The 10,856-nt window shown below is 39.5% G+C and overlaps 1 long non-coding RNA gene across 3 annotated transcripts in view; it reads right to left on the bottom strand.

The window, feature by feature from the left end:
- LOC108539672 (uncharacterized) overlaps positions 1 to 8,495 on the bottom strand; it is a 70,909-nt gene extending 62,414 nt beyond the window's left edge. For 2 of the 3 annotated variants that reach the window (XR_001888456.1, XR_001888457.1), the window contains exons 1-2: positions 8,382 to 8,495; positions 3,098 to 3,162 (exon numbers count right to left, since the gene is read on the bottom strand). This is a non-coding gene — a long non-coding RNA (uncharacterized LOC108539672). Of the gene's footprint in view, positions 1 to 2,986; positions 3,163 to 8,381 lie in introns of all 3 variants that reach the window. The other variant, XR_001888458.1, reaches the window with a different exon arrangement.
- Between the last annotated feature and the right edge of the window lie 2,361 nt (positions 8,496 to 10,856).

The following is a 10,856-nucleotide window of genomic DNA, read 5'->3' as shown; positions in this document are numbered from 1 at the left end:
GAAAAGGGGGGGAAAAAAAAAAAAAAAAAATTTTAAAAAAAAAAAAAAAAAAAAAAAAAAAGACAAAAGCTGGTAACACCTGGTGTTTGTGGAATAAAGGGGCAATGAACACTTGGATACATGTTGGTGCCAAATTGGTGTACATATTTTTTGAGGCCCACATTATTACAACTTCATAACTTGAATGGCCTTTAATACAGAAGTCCTATTTCACCAACAAGAGTTTCAAGTGAGGGTTTAGAAAGGGATCCCAAAGTGATTCTGACCTGCAATTTGGTTAAGGAAGCTTGGGTGAGGGGGCAGGTTAGGAGTCATATGAACTTTTGGCCCCAAAGAGGAAAGATAGCTAATATTTACGAAGCCGATTTTTAGCCAAGCCTAGTGCTACATTCTTCACGTTAGTAGTTGGAATTAACCCACACAACAGCCCTGCTAGTGAGGTATTGCTATTCTCTCTCCACAGATGGATGTGACTACAAAGCACATATTCCTTACCAGAGAAGGATGGCAAAGACATTGCTCACCAGGCCTACTGCTAGAGACAGGAATAGAATCTGTCAATGTGGGCACCCTGGGGTGCTGGTGGCATTTCCAGAAAGGATCCAAGTTTGGTGACCCTTCCCCTTGCTTCAGGAATGGTTTGTGCCAGAGCTAGAAGCAGAAGCTTCACACATGAAGCCAGTATTTCTTCCATCTTTTATGAAAACTTAAGGAAAGGATTGGGCTGCTTATTATCTTCTGGGAAAGGGAGGACCTCTGAGGACACAGAGAAGGGAGAGGAAGAGAGATTTCTCCCAAACAGGAATGACATCAGAGGTCTACAGGTCGCTCTAGGAGCAGGAACCTGAGAACTGCTCCATATCAAAGCTTGGAGTGGCTCCTGGATGGTCCACCTAGAGAGGGTATCCAGCGTGAGGCAGATTTTTCTGTTTGGATCAAAGGATAGATAACAGTGGTGGCATTTTTTTCTTATTTCTTATATGCTTGATGCTCTGGCATCTGAGGCCTTGCTAACTGGGGAGGGACTGCTCCTTCCAGAGTTAGCTAATTCCCAGTCCTAACAAAAAACTCACCTAAGGAGCACACATTTTATATTCAAACTAACTAATCCAGAGCAACTACACATACACACTCACACCTCCTCTACTGGGCTCTTACATTCCAGGCCAATAGTACCCTCCCCTAATCATACCAGAGCCTGATTCTGTCAGAGGCATTTGAACCAGAGAAACTCTATTTTGAATAGGGGCTAAGTAAAATAAGACTGAGACCTACTGGGCTGTATTCCCAGAAGGTCAAGGCATTCTTAGTCACAGGATGAGATAGGAGGTCATAAAGACCTTGCTGATAAAACAGGTTGCAGTAAAAAAGCCAGCTAAAACCCAACAAAACCAAAATGGCTATGAAAGTGACCTCTGGTCGTCCACACTGCTCATTATGTGCTAGTTATAATGCATTAGCATGCTAAAAGACACTCCCACCAGCACCATGACAGTTTACAAATGCTATGACAACATTAGGAAGTTACCCTATATGGTCTGAAATGAGGAGAAACCTTCAGTTCTGGGAACTGCCCACACCTTTCTGGAAAACTCATGAATAATCCACCCCAGTGTTTAGCATATAATCAAGAAATACCCATAAAAATGGGCAACCAGCAGCCCTCGGGGCTGCTCTGCCTATGTAGTAGCCACTCTTTTATTCTTTTACTTTCTTAATAAACTTGCTTTCACTTTACTCTATGGACTTGCCCCAAATTCTTTCCTGAGTGAGATCCAAGAACCTTCTCTTGGGGTCTGGATCAGGACCTCTTTCCGGTAACAATTCCAGACAACTTAGGACAGCCCCTGCACCACAGAACCTGCTGAAATTATTCCTAGTAGTCAGTCCTAAGCCTAATTACCCTGCCTTGTCTGTCATTTACCACAGAAAACCACAATAAAGGCTTTTGCGGCGTTTACCTTCCGCCTAAATTGGTGGACTCTGAGTGGACTTATGTGGAATGGAGAGTGCCTCCTCTTGGAAATTTCGAGTAACAAACTATCTCCTTAATGGCAGTTGTATCCTGATCCCTTGGCCTCACTATCCTAAATAATAGTAAAACCTACATTGTAAAACAATGCCTCAGGAAGAGGGGACTTGAAGGCTCTGAGTCAGCTAGGAAAATGGGCAGCTTCCTGAGTCATGTGGACAGATGAGTGATGACTGCCAGAGCTCTTCCTGGTATATCAGGAGGCTAAATTCCCAAAAGTGTAACTGTTCCCTCAAAAAGCATGAAAATTTAACATTGCTGCACTGTCTGATTGAACTGTATAATCTTTTATTAATATGTATCCCAACCACATAGAATAATTACTGAGTTTAGAAATAAACCCTGATGACTGATAGTGTGTGTTTACACTACATCCCATTTAAATGGAAAAGGTAGGCGTAAAGAACTTCATACACTAATGGGGAAGAACAAACTAGTACAACCTCTTTGCAGAGACATTTGGAAACATCTATGAGAAAACAAAATGAGGTCCCCATCAGCTGCTACTCTCTTAATCACAGACTATAGAGAGAAGCATGTGTGTTGCACCAGAAAAGGTATACAAGCATGGTCACAACATGTCTAGTCATATCAAAACAATCCCAAGGTCATCTTATTAGAGAAATCTCAGAAACATTATCTTTAGAGAATGAAAAGCTGGATAACAGCACTAACTTAGCTAAAAGCATGGAAACAATTGTATGCCTTGTGCAATTCTCTCACAAGAAGTCTGTGAGGAAAGCATCATTATTTCCAGCTTACAGATGACCAACTCAGACTCACTGATGGAAAATCAATTTTGCAGAGGCATCTAGTAATGATCAGGAGTGGGGATGCAACTCTTAGTCTCCTCAAAGGACAACACCTGGTCTCCTTTTAGAGATGATGACCGTCTAGGACTTTAACACTTGTAGTTTTTTATGTTGCTAGGATTGTTCCCTTATGTGTACTCACTCAACAACCTCTCTCTCTTTGAAGAAGCTGATGGTGCAGATGAAATCCCACTGCAAGGTACTGTAGGTGGTAATGGGTCTAGTATGAGGGTCAAGGGCTTGTGACTCCTACCTCCTCTTCATCTGCACTCTCTCTTCATTTGAGACTCAATGGGAAACTGCTTTTCCAGTATCAATCTAGAAGAACAAACAAAGCAGCAGAAAATGACAAGGAATTAAAGAAAATGGTTCAATGAGCTTCTTCAGTCTCCCTCAATCCTTCAGCAAAGTTCTGCAACACAGAAATGGCCCTGGTGCTTCATTCATCATGTTCTATTTCTTCCTGCTCCATTTCCTGGTGGTCTTTGTGGCAGTTATGCTGTTTGGATTAGGTGACAGTCATCATTTCTCTGAGAGGGAAGGAAAAGGTGGGCCAGGACAAACATTTGTTGAAGTCCTACTAGGTGTCATCTGCTCTGTACAGGATTTCCAATTTACCCCACAGAACAGTTCTGTGAGGAAGACATTTTGAGTTCCTTTTACAGATGACCAACAACAGGCTGACAGAGGCTAAGAAAGGATTCCAGTGTCACACATCAAGTAAGGGACAGGAATGAAGTTACAGCTTTTACCATCATCACAATATCCATGCATTCTCAACAGAGGAGATATTGGCCCCAAGGGGCTGAAAATTGATTCTGGAGGGTAGGAGGATGGTAGACGTTACAATGGTTTGTGGCACTACAATGAACCACACAACACACAAACAGTTTACACTATATCAGTGCTATTAAAATTTCATGTTCTAGGCAGGAAGGAGCTAATGAGGAAAAAAATGAATGTCTAAAAAGCCTCCTTTGGATCATAATAATGAAAGAAAGTTAAGAAACATTGCCTGTACTCGGGGACTTCTGTGGATGATGAGCCACCAAGGCTTAGGGACTAGTCATTTTACACTCCCTCATGGATGCTCACTCAACAACCCCTCTTGGTGATGATGAGGATAATGATGATGGAAGTGAAATCCTGCCCCTAGGGCCAAGAGACCTGCGAATGGAAACCATGTGAACTGTCTTTTAAGATGGCAGACAGGGGCTCAGTCAGACAACAGGTATTTCTTCTGGGAGAGACGATATTAATGTTTTTAAAACTAATATTAAAACTGTAATCATATCATACTCTAAGTTGTATATCCTTTAACCTTAACCTTCATCCAAGTAACCTGTTGTGAAATTCATAGTTTAGGTCAGGTTATAGGAAGTTGGGAGAGGTTAAGTAAATCAGGGGAACTATGTTATTAATGCCTGCTCAGTAATAGAACCTGGAGTTTCATTAAAGCTTTGTGCCCTGAGGCTGCCAGGAATCTGAGTGCTCTAGTCTCCCCGGCACTCATGTTCCAGTCTGCACCACAGATACCAAGATATTGGAGTTTCTATTGTGATGCATTTGTTCAATAAAATATCCCAGCATTTAACATAGTTATACATGAATCCATACCAATATAATCAAAAGTTTGAATAAATAAAGAAATGAGTGAGAGGAGGAAAACTGTCTTTTTCAAATAATTCTAAGTGAAATATGTAACTATCTGCTCTCCCTGAGGTCAAGCTTAGTTCTGTACCCCCACTTGCTGAGGGCACGGACTGATTTAGTGACTTTCTTCTAAAGAACAGAGTAGGGAATGAAAAACAGTTATTAGAAACGTGGCAGATGCCACTTTAACCAAGTGATGAAATGTTATCCCAGTGACCTCATGTGGGCATTATGTAAACCGATATATGTTGTGACAAGAAGAGCACTTCAACTCTGTGGTATTCCTTCTCAAAACCCGTAACACTGGTCTAATCACAAGAGAAACTAAGTCTGTAATCCTCAAGACTATCAGTTATGAAAATTGTCTGGCAGTTCCTCACACGGATACAGTTATATGACCCAGCAATTCCATTCCTAGGTACACACCCAAGATCAACACATATATCTTCATAAAAGCTTGTACACAAATGTATGTAGCAACCTTATTTGCAATAGCCCAACACTGGAAACAACCCAGCTGTCCACTAATTGATGAATGTGTTTAAAATATGATATGATTATTCTTTGCCAATAAAAGGAATGAAGTATGGATATGCCATAATATAGATGAACCATCAAAACATATGTGAAGTGAAAGAAGATATATGCAAAAGACCAAATATTATATAATTGCATTTACGTGAAATTTCTGGAGTAAAGAAATCCACAGAGACACCAAGCGTATCTGTGGTTTGAGGCTCGGGGTGGGAGCAAGGATTAATTGCATTCAAGCATGATGAGACTTTTTNGGAATGAAGTATGGATATGCCATAATACAGATGAACCTTCAAAACATATGTGAAGTGGAAGAAGATATATGCAAAAGACCAAATATTATATAATTGCATTTACATGAAATTTCTGGAGTAAAGAAATCCACAGAGACACCAAGCATATCTGTGGTTTGAGGCCTGGGGTGGAAGCAAGGATTAATTGCATTCAAGCATGATGAGACTTTTTGGAGTGATGAAAATGTCTAAAACTTAATTATGGTATGGGTGAACAACTCTATACATTTAATAAAATTCATCAAATTATATCCTTTAAATGTGTAAATTATATTGTCTGTAGGTTTAGCTGCAAGAAAGCTGTTAAAAATATGATATTGATCGGGTCTTCTGATATTGATTTGATGTACCTGCTTCATATAAACATGAATGTATACAACTGTTGCTATATTCCAATCTGCCGACTTTTCCTGTGTTCCTCCAAGCAGTGACTGTCCCCTTTCCCCTCATGCTACCTAGGGTTTTGCTTGTGTGCAAAATTTGATAACTTCTGATCATTTCCACATCCTCCAATTATGGTAGTGGCTTGAGAATTGATCCACGACAAAGTCCAGCACCTGCCTTGTGTGACTAGATGTCAACATTACTAGTTTCTTCATTCCTCTGCAGCCACATGACTCCACTTGGGGAGCCTAAATGGAACTACCTTTATGGGTGTCAGTACGGCAATACCTAGCAAAGGGTTACATAGGTAACCTTTTGCACCAACAATTCTCTTTTAGAAGTTTATCTTTAGGACATAGTGGAAGATGTTGATGAGGATCCAGTGTTAAGGCCTGTCATCCTGACAATTCCCTTCCTTCACTGCAGAGCCTGAATTTAGAGACCAAATGGAACATAAGGCCATAAAGGGGCAAAAGGAAGAGGGAAACGTAATTGTCAGCACACACAGACTCTCTCTCATATGACAATCATGTTCTGTTATCACAATACCAGAATTCTCCTAGGAGGAACACATTCTGCTCAGCAGTACAAATAGCTACAGGAACTGTGCCCAGAACTGTGCTCTTTTGTGGTGCAAAGACTCTGAAAAGATTTAATCCACAGAATGTCAGTAATAGGAGCTATCAGAACACTCTGAATAACATAGAGTTGTAAAACTGACAATATCACATCCATAGGATAGAATTCTAGAAGGTAGCAAAACAAATTATAATAAAATAATGATGAAAAAATGATATCTTGCAGACAAGATTAATGATTCACATTATTTTAATGTGTGGAAAACAGGTACTTTCATACTGTGATATAAGGAATGTAAATGAGTAATAGTACTTTGAAGAGTATTATAGTTCAAAGGGTTTTGAAATGACATTTTCAGGAACTTATAAATAAATGCTCACAAAGATATCTGCATCTATATGAGCATAGGGTTAAGTATATTATTGTTTGTAATAGAAAAAAATAGTAAGGGAACTAAATTTTTGTAATTAGGATACCAATTAATTAAATTTTAGGGCATCCACATGATGAGATGATACCCATGTCATTAAAAAAAGACACTAAAATTTTGTTGTAGTTATTTCAAATGTTATCATAAAAATATATTTATACAGAAAGGCAATCACAATAACAGTAAAAGTGGGTTACAGAAATCATAAATGGTCTGATCCCATTTTTGCTTATATAGGCTTCTAGCTATTTAACCACAAGTCTCAACGCATAAATGTTAAAATGATCTTTTAGTTCCTCTCATATACTTCTTTCTCTTTAACATACTAAAAACCTGTACTTCCTGCTTAGAGGCCCTCAGTATCTTTTTTGCCTGTGTATGCCACCTTTTACAACCAGACTTCCAGAAAGTTCTGTCAAGTTTGGGCCACAGTCCCTCCCTTTCATCTTCCAGCTTACACTAGTTCAGGCTGCAGTTCAGGCTTCTGTTACAAGGTGGCAGCAATGCACCTCCATTATTAAACTTCTCTGCAAAGAAGTGTATGCAAAAACCAAAAAATACACTACCTCCCTAAAAACCTAGCTTATGAACCTTTATGGAATCATTCAAATGATTCAAATTCTGCCTGAAAAAAACTTAAAAGTGCAAAAGAGGACTATAAAACAACAACAATAACATACTCTGGGGCATCTATGATAGTAGAGCCAGGTAGCTCTACTGCCCCTTGATAGTCACTGGCTGGAAGGCATAACGTGGGGCAGGGCCAGCAGGAGGTGACTGACAGAGGAGAGGGGCAGCGGAGTGGGGTCTAGGCTGCTGTGTTCACAGTGTCCTGGAGACTAAGAGGGGTGGGCAAAGGTCTGGAAAGCCTGTACAAGTTGGGGTAATGAAGGATAACCATTCTGCTTTCTGGGAGGGACTCCTCTACACTGAACACCCCAACCTAACCTACACTGATGAAGTAAGAGATAAATCTATAAATGCGAGGTAGATTTAGGGTCAAGAACAAATGGAAATGCTTTAATATACACATTTCCAATCAGAGGGGATACAATTTAACCCACTGTCTTATTGTGCTGTGCCCTGATGAAAAAGTAAGTTTTTCTTTTCCTATTTTTTTAGATGGAGTCTCGCTCTGTTGCCCAGGCTGGAGTGCAGTGGTGCAATCTTGGCTCACTGCAACCTCCGCCTCTCAGGTTCAAGCAATTCTCCTGCCTCAGCATCCTGAGTAGCAGCTGGGATTACAGGCGTGCGTCACCATGCCCGGCTACTTTTTGTATTTTTAGTAGAGACAGGGTTTTGCCATGTTGGCCAGGCTGGTCTCGAACTCCTGACCTCAAGTGATCCGCCCTCCTCAGCCTCCCAAGGTGCTGGGATTACAGGCGTAAGCCACTGCTTCCTGTAAATATATTAACATACCAAACAGTCCAGGAGCAACCATCAGGCAAACTCCACACTTTGCTTACCTGGTGTTATCTATCACTGAGATCACCAGGTGATCCCTGTAGCTGGGATTACAGGTGTGAGCCACCGCCCAAAAAGTAAGATTTTTCTTATCATTTGAGAGGCAGCAGCACATGCTAGATAGATGAATTTACTCGGGAACCACACAGCCTGTGTTCAAATCTAAGCCTTGGCACTTGCTAACTCTGTCTTCACTGTACCTCAGTTTCCTTATGTCTAAAGTCAGGCAACAATAGATCCTTCTCATAAGTTGTGGTGAGAATTAAATAAGTACAGTTGGCCTTTTGTATCTGTGGATTCTGCATACATGAATGCATCCAACCTCGGACTGAAAATATTCTGAAAAGAAAATAAAAACAATACAATAATAAAATACAAATTTTAAAACCAATTTAGTATAACAACTATTTATATAGCACTTACATTGTATTAGGTATCATAACTAATCTAGAGATGATTTAAAGTATATGGGAGGATGTGCATAGGTTATATGGAAATACCACCCCATTTTATATCAAGGACTTTGTATATACAATGGAATATTGTATTATAAATATATATGTATATGTATGTATGTATATGTGTGTGATTATATATACATATATGTATATGAATATACATGTATATGAATATATACATATATGTATATATACATGTGTGGTTTATATATTATATAATTATTATATATGTATATGTGTGTGTGTGTGTGTGTGTATATAATCACACACACACACACAATGGAATTTTATTTTGGCCTTTAAAAAGGAGACCCTACTATTTGTGATAGCGTGAATGAAGCTGGGGGACATTATGCTAAGTAAAATAAGCTAGACATAGAAAGAAGAATTACGCATGATTTCACTTACACGTAGAATCTAAAATAGTCAAGCTCATAGAAGCATAGAGCTGTTATTACCAGGAGTGGGGAAGGGGGGAACAGGAGAGATGTTGTTCCAAAGTATAAAATTGAAGCTATGAAGGATAAATAAGCCCAGAGATCTAATGTACAGCATGATGACTATAGTTAATAGTAATATAATGTACATTGTAAATTTGGTAAGAGAGTAGGTTTCAAGTGCATTCACAAAAAAAAAGATAGCTATGTGAATAGATGGATATGTTAATGTGCTTCACTGTAGTAATCATTTCTATCACTTTCTCTTTCCTCTCTCTCTCCATATATATATATTTCATTTTATAAATACTTATCTTTACTTTTTGAAATGTTATAATCAAGAAAACCACTGAGGTAATAAGATTAAATTGTACATGGTTTGACAAAAACATGTACACATACACCTACTGTTTTTGGAACATGTACAAAACATATTGCTCATGGGAGAAGAAGCAGTTTGAAATAAATGCCTAGACACAGTAGGTGTGGGTGTCAAACAGAATATCTACTTTCTGAGGCCCATATTACTATGGCTTACTCACTTTAATGGACTTAGATATAGAAGTCCTATTTCCAACAACAAGTGAGTTTCTGCTAAAGGTTTAGAAAAGGCTCTCCAAGCTAATTCTCATGTACATGCAAGTGAAGGAGGCCTACCTGAGGGGTCAGGTTAGGAGCCACATTAGTTTTCTGATCCACAGAGGAAAGGCAACTAATATTGATGGAGCACATTGTTTAGAGGGTCCAGCTCCATGTTCTTGACTTTAGTGACTGAATTTAATTCTCAGGACAACCCTACTAGTGAGGTACGATTATGCTCTCTTCATGGATGTGTATGACTACAATGCACTTGCTCCTAAGCACAGAGCTGGATGGCAAAGAGTTTGCTCACCACACAAACTCATGGAGCCAGGGATAGAATCAAGCAGCCTGGGCAATGGTAGAAAAATGGTCAGGATTCATAATATCTAAACAGTCCCAAAGTCACATTATTAGAGAAATCTCAGAAACACTATTTTCAGAGGGGAAAAAGGTGCAAAGGGGCACTTACTCTACGATAGCACAAACATTTATAGCCAAAATGTACAATTACATATTTTGCATAATTCTCTCACAAGTCTTTGAGGAAGGCATCATTATTTCTAGTTTACAGATGACCAACTAAGACTCACTGATAGAAAATCAATTTTGCAGAGGCATCTAGTAATGATTAGGAGTGGGGATGTAACTCTTACTCTCCTCAAAGGATAACACAGTCTCCTTTTAGAGATGATGACCTGTCTAGGACTTAAACACTTGTAGTTTCTTGTGTTGCCAGGGTTATGCTCTTGTGAGTACTCACTCAACAACCTCTCTCTCTTTGAAAGAGCTGATCATGCAGATGAAATCCCAGTGCAAGGTCCTATAGGTGGTAATGGGTCTGGTATGAGGGTCAAAGGCTTATGACTCCTTCCTCCTCTTCATCTGCACTCTCTCTTCATTTGAGATTCAATAGAAACTGCTTTTCCAAATCAATGTAGCAGATCAAAAAATAACGGGGCAGAAAATGACAGGGGATTGGTTTGATGATCTTCTCACCTTACCCTAATACCTCAGCAAACCATCCTGCAACACAGAAATGGCCCCAAAGCTTCATGTATAATATAAGTGTGAGCACATGCTCCATCTTCCTGCTCTCCTTCCAGGTGGTCTCTGTGGCAGTTATGCTGCTTGGTTTAGATAATAGTCATCACTTCTCTAGGAGGGAGAAAAAAGTTGGGCCTGGATGACCACTCGTTGA

This window comes from Rhinopithecus bieti, unplaced genomic scaffold (genome assembly GCF_001698545.2).
Source record: "Rhinopithecus bieti isolate Rb0 unplaced genomic scaffold, ASM169854v2 scaffold_18512, whole genome shotgun sequence".
NCBI lineage: Eukaryota > Metazoa > Chordata > Mammalia > Primates > Cercopithecidae > Rhinopithecus > Rhinopithecus bieti.
Note: the sequence above shows the minus strand (reverse complement) of the source record. Positions and strands in the feature narration are given on the sequence as shown.